The following is a 9,946-nucleotide window of genomic DNA, read 5'->3' on the forward strand; positions in this document are numbered from 1 at the left end:
CCGTTCTTCTCTTAATCTGCGTCACAGGCAGAGTTTGAGAGGACAGGAGGAAGGTGCGACAAGTGCACCCTTAATAAGCCTTTTAATGCTCTCCACGAAATACGCAATAGTTAGGCTGGATAGTCCAATCAACTAACCGATTCTCTAACTATTCACTGGTAATGGCAACAGACAATCTGCCTCCGATAGCGAATTGCTATCGACAATTGAACCCTTGAGTGTGCGGTTGACGTCTAATCTTCCACCTGGCGGGAGAAGGCAGCAAGAGTGCTGTTCTTGCTGTTAAATCAGGACGCATTGAACGGTAGGGGAAAGCGACGGGAAACAAAACGGATTCGAACACAGATTTAAGTGTTGTGTCAAATGTGAGGACGGTAGAGGAAACGGGGGTAGGGGAATATTTTCTGATAGGGCAGTCTCATTTAATGTGTCCTACCAATTAAATATATTCCTTTCTAGAAGCATATTTGAGACAAGGCTATACTTTTGTGGACCTTTCTTGATTTTCGCTAATGGACACATCGACCGGTGTCGCCCTTCCCCCACCCCCTTCTGGCCATGAGCCATAATCCTCCCACGGGGCGATAAACCGGGTGGTGGCTCCTGCGTTTCGAGAGGCAAATGGTTGCAAACTAACTCAGCGTCCACAATCTTCAAACCAGTGGCGTGCTCAGGGTTTTCGGAAGGATGGGGTTACATAATCACTCTTAGTAATCATATTTAATTTTGTAATCCTCTCCTCTCTTTATCGTATTTTTTTTAAAATACGAAGCCAAAAGGAGGGTAATATCCCCTACCAACTCCCCTTGGGCACGCCACTGCTATGCAGCAAGATTCTTGCTTCCGAACATGGAAGCTCCATTCTAACTGGCTGGAATTTGTCAGCGTTCCGCATCTTTGTTAAGAAAACTCCGCTGTGGGAAAAGCGGTGGATCAAACAGCAAGGTGGATCTCCAATTATTGCCGCTTCCACCAAACCCTATTTTGCTGCCCCGTGGGGTTGACCCAGGACTTAAACCGACCATTAACCCAAAAAAAGCTCCATGGAACCCAGTGCCTTGTGCGAACTGTGGGCCTCACCCTCCCCTGCCCATCCCCTTCCCCCTAAGGCTGAGGAGACCCTTAGAAAATGGAACCGTAGTTTGTCCCCTCTGGCCAAACAGGCCATTCATCGAGGGCGGGTTTTATTATTATTAAGAACAGAAATCTCTTTATTTTTTTGACGTCTAATTAATTGAACCTGGAAAAAATGTATTCATTTTAGTTTTATGAAAAACGATAATAAACAAAATAGCTATACCAGTTCCACAATGTTTAATGCTTTGTTAATTGTGAACACATGAGAGGAATTCAAAAAAGCTTTTTTCTTATCCACTTCCAGTGTCCGTATGGGAATTAGAGTGCCCTTGGGAAAAGATGCATCTTTACACGTGACATACCGCAATTTGTAGACACGAAGTAATAACTGTTGTTGTTTGAGGGATGTAAAGTGTGAGGATGGAGCTATTGACGACAGAGCAGCTATCAGGTTCTTCTTCTTGAAAGGCAACACACCTCAAAAACTTTTCCAGGAGATGACAACGGTGTATGACCCAGTTGTCCTATTCTGGGAGGCCATAAAGCTCTGCTATAGGCAATTCTAATACCTATGTGAAAACGGCTCCTAATAATGTTTACACTCTTGTAACTTAAATAACAGAGAAATAATTAAAGATGACTTTAGTAGAGAACGACGGATTTTTAGGTGCTAAAAAAGAGTGATTTAGGACTTTATAATCTCCATCTTAGGACTTTTAAGTGCTTATAATTAATTAATAGGCATAATTATTAATTAATAATAATTTTATGAAATAACTGGTTTTAGATTCAATTTTTATGCAAAAGTTACTATTTTTAGTGCAATCAATACTATTCTTTGATTATAAAAATTTACAAATTGTCCAACGTAAAAACTTTGTCATGGTTTGAAGTACTGCACCACCTTATGCAATGTTCTGCATGGTGAAGTTCTTCCAGTCACCCGTGAATGGGCTCTTGTAGAGTTGCGGACACCTCTGGGTTGTAATAATCCCAATAACTTTCATTGTGATCGTTACAACACAGAAGTGTTCATGGAGAACCTTCTCTCTACACCGCAGGAAGTTATTGGTGAAAAAAAAATCTTCATAAATGCAACTGCTGCTGATTACCAAGGCAGGTTTGGGGCTCCCGGAGTCGGAGGTTAGTGGTAGCGCCGTCGCCTTGTAAAGAAGAGATCGTAGGTTCGATATCCGTTGGAGGCTCCGTGCTTCGGATCCCACTTTAAACTGTAGGTCAAGTCCCGAACAGTATATCTGTGCATAAGGTGTGCTAAAAGACTCAACCTCAAAACTCAAACAGCATGCAAGTTCGCAGTGGTCTTCTCTATATTAGGGCAGTTGTATTTTCCGGCGCAACCCTCCCCTTTCACGTAACCGTTGTGTGAATTTGGAAAACAGCTGACGTGATTGGTCACTTGCAGGGTTGTATTTCCTAACAGCCAATCTTGAAATCTCCCTGCGCTCTTACACTGTTGGAGACCTGGAATAATGATACCCAGTGGAAGCACAACTGAAGGTCCAGTCCCGATTAGCCTTAATGTGCATAAATGGACTTCAAAACACCAACTCAATCAACAACTGAATGAATCCAGTCAGTTTGCTCTACATTTTTGAAATTTCGTGATGCAAGCTGGAAGGTGGCGGAAATTTACAGACACTGACACCCCTTGCTGTTACATTGCTTCTTATGCATCTCGGATTCTTTTAAAGTTTCAAGGTTTAAGGGTTTTCAAACCTTTGTGGTGGAAATTAACGGTCGTTCTTAATAAAAGTTATTTTTGAAGTTAAGCGAATTGTTTAAAAGGCGTTACTCAAGTCAAAATAGGTATTTTAGATATGTATAGGAGTGTATAGTTCAGTTAGGCATTTTTAGGTCCTATAGAATTTAAGTAGAGTGGTGCTGGGTACATGAAAAGCAAAGATCTCTAGGTATGGACCTAGAAATCCGTTCACTAATAATTTTTGTACGCAAAATTGCACAGATGAGATTTCTTTCTTTCTAGAAACGTACGAAGCGTCGAATATCCATCCAGATCTCCAGAGTTAACACCGTCAAATTACTACCTGTGGGGAACTAAAGGCAGAAACACTGAGTGACGTGGGACATGCAATTGAGACGCGTCCCTTGCTGTGGAAACCGTATCTGTTGTTTATGAATCTGCTCAGATTGCACATAATGTATCACTGCCAATGGTGGTCATTCTGAGATGTGACTCCAAAGAAAAGTTCGTGCTTTCTGTTATTGGCGTTAGAGTGTAAACATTATTTCGGGACAGTCTGTATCATATATTTATGAAGCAGAAAATTAATTAACTAATTTAATAATAATTTAACTAACAAGTTAAAGAGGACAATAAAATACATAATAGTTGAAATTATTTTACTACATAACAGTTGAAATGAAAGAGTTATTTAGTTTTCACTTTCTAGTATTATACATCAATTAGATTTACTACTTATATTTGTGTTGCAATTCTATTGCTTTAATCGTGCACATATTCCTATTGAAAGTAGATATTCACAGTCCCTTGTAAGATTGATAGAAAGAGAGAGAGAGAGAGAGAGAGAGAGAGAGAGAGAGGAACCACTGGAAGTTCTCTCTCTCTCTCTCTCTCTCTCTCACACACACACTTAAGGACGTAAGCCCACATTTACATTTTAACCAGCCCCCGCCCAAGGGCGCCCGCAAGGGGAGGGATAGAGGGCACTTGCTACCCTGAGATAATCTGGAAAATGTTCATGTGATTCGAAATTGTAGTGATATTTAATTACACATAGCATTGTTTTCTGTGGTATAGAGTTGTAAATTACAACAAATAACTACATAAACGAAAGAAATGTTTTCACCAAAGGCATTAGAATCATATTGACTGCGTAACTAGGGGTGTGCAGACGGAAGAAAAATAGGATCGGAACGGGATTAGGAAGGGAAATTATTATAATATTATTATAATCGGGACTGGAAGAATTCGCCATTTTTGAAACGGGTTGGAAAATTTTCGATATTTCCAGATGCGGTGAAAATTTCGTTCTACACACTATTTGCTTCTCAAGTGATTATTTTTGCACTTCGTAATAAAAACCGTGAACTTAAAAAAATCTTACTTACAGTGCAGAAAATACCAAGAATTAATCACTTTTAAATACGGTCCTTTGGAATTTTGTGACAGTTCTGGATCCAGAAAGGTCGCGTTATCATTCCTCTGAGCTGGGATCTGACCTTCACACATTTGAAATTCTTTTTGTTACAGTGTACCGTCAGCGCGTAAAAACATAGATATGAGGTGCCATGAAAGAGAGCAGATTTAATGATGTCTTTCTTATATCTGTGCATCGTGAAATAGTACAAAAAGACAAAGACTGTTCATCAACATAGTTAGAGATGTTTATGGGAAGGAAGCAAGGAGAATTCACTTTCTATTTGAATAGTGGAATCAATCCTGAACTTGTCAAAAACACTAAGTATTTTCAGTTCAATTTCATGATTTACATAATAATAATAAGCATAATAAACGGTAAAATATAAGTTTCTATCACTGAAGGGCAAAATATGAAATTTTACTCTGTCCCCGCGTGCGAAAAATCTTGCGGAGGATTTTATCTTAGCGTCCACTGGTCTCTTCTCGTTCTCGTTCCAATTTTTAAGAAATCGACTCTGTCTCGGTTCTATCACTCTTTTAGAAAAATTAACAAGGACTTTTAACCTTTCCCTTATAACATCTCTTGCATTCCTGAAAGTGACTGTATCTCCTGTACGCCTAGAAGGGTGTATCTCGTGCCATAAATAACACGTCACCATTTGGGTTGCACATTTAATACACTGCCCTCCAGAAATTAAGCAACAACAAGAAAATGTGAGGTAAAAGAGAAAACAGTTGGAGAAAAGAGAAGAGTGGTGGGCACGCTGAAAGAAAGCAACGAATGCGTTAGGGAAAACAGGTGAGTCATAAAGTGCGATCATCGTGCCCTCGCTCGGATTTCTGGCGTACCAGGTATTGGAGTCAAAGACGCGCGTGCACGGAAGAGGTGTGTGTCTCTATCTGGAGAGTGCAGAGGTGAGTCAAGTGCGCGGAAAGGGTCGAATATGGTCCTTGCACGTTATGTGCACGAGAACGAGGTCCGGGCTTCATTCTGCAGGACGATAATGCCCGTCCCCATAGGGCAGGACTAGTCGATCGGTTCTTGGACGAACACCATATTCAACGCATGGTGTGGCCATCCCGTTCCCCGGACCTTAACCCCATTGAACACATGTGGGATGCTCTGGGGAGACGTCTCGCTGGTCTTGTGCCCCCTCCACAAACACTCCAAGACCTTCAACTGTCTCTCTCCCAACAATGGACCCTCATACCCAATGAGTTGGTGGACAACCTTATTGGCAGCATGCGGCGGCGTTGTGAGGCGTGCATTGCTGCGCGCGGTGATCATATCCCTTATTAGTGTCAGACAACGGTCACTTTCCGTCTCCAACGTTTACCACCTGTGATGCTCCATGCGTACATTTCATTTCTTTTGCCCACGAGTGTACCTTGTTTTGTGTTTCTTCTGTTCTGTAAGGCGTGGGACACTTGTTTTTTTCGTTACAAATAAAATATGTACACCCTCCGGCCTTGATGATGATGAATGGATGATCACCATTTGTTGCTTAATTTATGGAGAGCAGTGTAATTAGAGGAATTATATAAATAAAAATCAATTCTTACCTTCTGCTCGTACAGTACTCCTCTTGAAAAGGTGCTGTTTCTTCTGTTCTCCTATTCCATTGGCTTCTGAGGAGGCTTCGAAGTCGCGAAGTCAAACATCGCGTGTCACCACTCTGGCAGTCTTCTATTGGTGGCTCCTCTTTCAACTTGTCGAAGCCTTCTACTGTCACCTGAGAAACAAAAATGTATTCGTTTTACTATCGTATTCATACCACAATTTTCACAAGACATTGTGCAAAATTGAGCTGTTATTGTAATGTTCTGCGTCAGGACATATCAGAAGTTATTCACGCTTATAGATTATTTCAAGCAGGCATTGTACGGTCGCCGGCAATAAAAAATAGACACCTTGCTCCCCTGCGATTAGTTATGTGTGTTGCCTAACCCAACGGCGATGACAGAAATTGCCATGGAAAAATTTAATGAATCCCATTTTTATAAATATATTTATAATTTAATAAATACATTTATATTGCCCGTTACTGTAAAAAAAATATATTTAAGGCAGAATTACTTCCTTACGTATCGCTTAATGTACCATTTAGGCCTAACATTCATTCTGTTTCAATGTTTGTCGTAGGTAATGGAATTAACGAATTTTAAAGAAAATGAAAGTTCGAAACGTAACACTCCAATACATTTTGAACCGAGATAAATATGAATAATTATTGTGTGTGTGTGTGTGTGTGTGTGTGTTGCCACTGTTTTCTATTTCTGAAACTGCTACTTTGACGATCCCCGCAACAAGGAGAAGAACCAATTAGTTCCTCTTATTTTTAAAGGTATAGTTGATTAACGATATCAATAACTTAAGCTCTTATACTAATCGTTAATTAATATTTAATTTTTAATAATTATATAATTACGACTGCGTGTCTATTGCCATCCTATTACTGAAAGTCGTTCTTTCTATCCCCTAAATTCTTCCCTCACTTCATCGAACGGATAAAATACGGTGCACTTGGAACCAGCTGCATTGATTGATTGATTTGGTGTTTTAAGTCCACTTTATGCACAGTAAGGCTAATCGGGACTGGACATAAGGTTTAAAAAGTGGGATCCGAACCACTATGTGCCTTCACCAGGTATCGAACCCTGCACGTCTTGATTACAAGGCGACGACGCTACCACTCCGCCATCGGGGAGGCGGAACCAGCTGTAGTAAATAAATTACTAAGGAAATATACTTCCATTCTAACCTTGCATCTCTTCACCTTATCGTACATATTGTAGCATGGTGCCAAGGTGAAAACTTCTTTTTTGGACATATATTTCATAAAATTATGTAACTTAAACATTATGTTATTTTAGGGAAAATTCCCCCCTCCACTGTTACAACACCTATCCAATCATTTTAAAGCACCGCATTAAAGGTAACGCTAATGTCTTTCTGTATCCATATTGATGCCTGGCTTGATGGTTAAATCAGTAAAAAGCCTGAAAAGCTTAAATTACGTTTTCCTTGTACATGAGTGAGCTTCTGTTAATACTATGCGAATCTTCATTTTTAAATCAAACTAAAGTTTTCGGCATTACTCACGCTTGTAATGATAACCTATTACGATAACGAATTTTGTGTGTGTATTAGATCGTTATTCCATGGCCATGGATGGATTTTTCTCGCACTTTCTTATTGCACATACATATTTAAAAAATCTACTAATAACCTGTTTCCAGCGGAATTGAAAATTGTTAAAGTTTGCACGAGAATACTGTATACATTTAATTACTATATATGTCATACTTACTTTGTTCTTCTTGTTGAAACATTTTGGCTGCAACTTCTTTCTGCTTGTGAAATTTGCTATTCAGCCTCAGATTTAAATTTTCAGTCATCACAGATATATTTGCAATAAAGACTCTACGGAAACGGTTACCACGTCGTCATTGTTGTGCTGGCATTTTTAAATGAGGCAACAATGGAAATATCAACCAGGGTGGAGAAAAACTCCCCAACTCGAAAGCTAAGCATAGAGGAATCTAATGTCCAGTATATCATAATCAAATTCAAACATGTAATAAAAAGATACTAATTATTCCTTTCACGTAGTAACTGGCCAGCTATTAATAAATATAACACAAAAACAATTATCTGATCTTTACGCACCGCAGTGGAAATATTCGGAGAGAGTAGAGAGGAATCTAAGAAGCCTGGGATACCGAATGAGATACTAAACTTCAAGAAAGAAAGAAGAAACTACAAAAAGCAAAGAACAAAGCAAGCTGAGATAAAAAACAACTGACATGTGATTAATAGTGAATAACGGAAGCAAAAGTAAAAGTGGATAGAAGATAAATATAAAGAAATTGAAGAGAAAGTGACACAGGGTAAAGTTGACGCTACAAATGCTGAGGAACAACTTAATGGCACGAAGAGCAAGGAAAATGATATGTTAGAGAAGAATAGGAAAGGTCAGCTGCAGGTAGAAAAGCGAAGAAAAAGCAGCCAGATGGAAAAAGTTTGATGGAATTATATGGAAATGACGCACCGCTAAAGGCACTGGGAAATGAAAGTAGTGCAGACCAAAAGCGGGAACGAAACACTTTATTGAGAACAGAATTCGAAAAAGCTTTGACACTGTTACGTCAGAAATGGACAAGATTTCAGCAGTATAAAAGAAAGCATAAAGGAACCATAAGAAATGTTTCACAGGGTGTCTATAAATATTTTAACTGTAGTAAAGGAGAATATGAGAAACATGGATGGACACATAAACTCAAGAAAGTTTATTTCTTTATTTCTAGGTAACGAACATCTTCATGGACGACGAGCTGAGTTCCATAATTGAAGAATATGGCAACTGCGCAAATAGAGAGGTCAAAATGTGTGCTGGTTTTTTGGAACGCAATCGGGGTTCGCAAACTCAGACAAACTCACTGCAAAATCATTGTTCGTGACACTTTTAATGATCGTATTGTATAAAGATGGATCGGACGAGGTGGTCCAATTCCTTGGCCTCCATGATCACCCGACCTTTGCATTTGTTTCTCTGTAGATGCTTATAGAACGCGAGTGACATGCACTGATGAAGTACAGACCAGAATAAGAAACTTGAAAAGCACCGGGGATGTTGTCATACTGAACCGAAGCTGGTAAAAATCGACTTTGATCTTGATAATTTGTATGCGACGAACTGAGCACATGTGCAAGTGTACTAACGAAGGACATGAAACGTCTTGTGCTTACCTATGCATCCATTCTATATTTGGCTGTATCTTTATTCTTTTATATTTTAAATACGAATAAAATGTGTTAATCTATACATAGGAAACTGGAGATCTGCCGAACTGACTTCACTAATAACATAATAGTGACAATACTAAAAATTCAGGAGGATCATCATACATACCATCAGTCTGACATCCCATGATTTAAAAATAATGACAAAGATTTATGGATGAAAGAAAAGGAAGAAATGTTGCCAGAAGATCAATTTGGATTCAGAAGGAGACTATGCTAATATTACGGCTCTTCATTAAAGGCAGGATGGTGAAGGACAAGGAAACGTTTATAGCCTTCGTAGACTTTCAAATATCATTTTACAATGTATTTGCCTTCATCCTTCCAAATTGGCATCGATCCTCTCAAGTAATAAATAAGCTTGTTATTTTTTTGTGAATAACGTAAATAAAGCTCAGTTAGTAAGGCTAGGTATATACCTTGTTGTACACATAGTAGTGTACCGCTTCCTCATGCAGAATTTTACTCCAAGGTGCAGTTCAAAAGACATTGAACCAGAATGCTGTATAAATAAGTGAATTGTGAGGCGAGTGTACTTGTTAAAATAATTTAGAGCTAAATTTGGTCCCTTACAGAAAATAAACAAATCTACAGCACTTACGATGGCCACAGGACGAAACTGTACAAAATTATGTCGCTTGTCATTTGTTCTTCTCTTGAATCTTTCAAGGAAAATTACATTAGATAACTTTGGCGTCCTTTCATCAATTTGATCTAAAGAGCAATTCTCATTGTTACGTCTACTACACATAATTAAAAAGTAAGTGATCCCCTATGCCTTGCACCACTCCATGAAGGCGTATAGGTGGTGTGGAGTTAGGGCCCCCCCATTTTCTTGATCACGGTGGGGTGATGTGATCAGCACCACGATCCTCGCCGCCTTTACTCCCCAGAGTTTCCTCCAGGCACTCACTTTATACGAC

Source organism: Lepisma saccharinum, chromosome 18, assembly GCF_977018435.1.
Source record: "Lepisma saccharinum chromosome 18, izLepSacc3.1, whole genome shotgun sequence".
Taxonomy (NCBI): Eukaryota; Metazoa; Arthropoda; class Insecta; order Zygentoma; family Lepismatidae; genus Lepisma; species Lepisma saccharinum.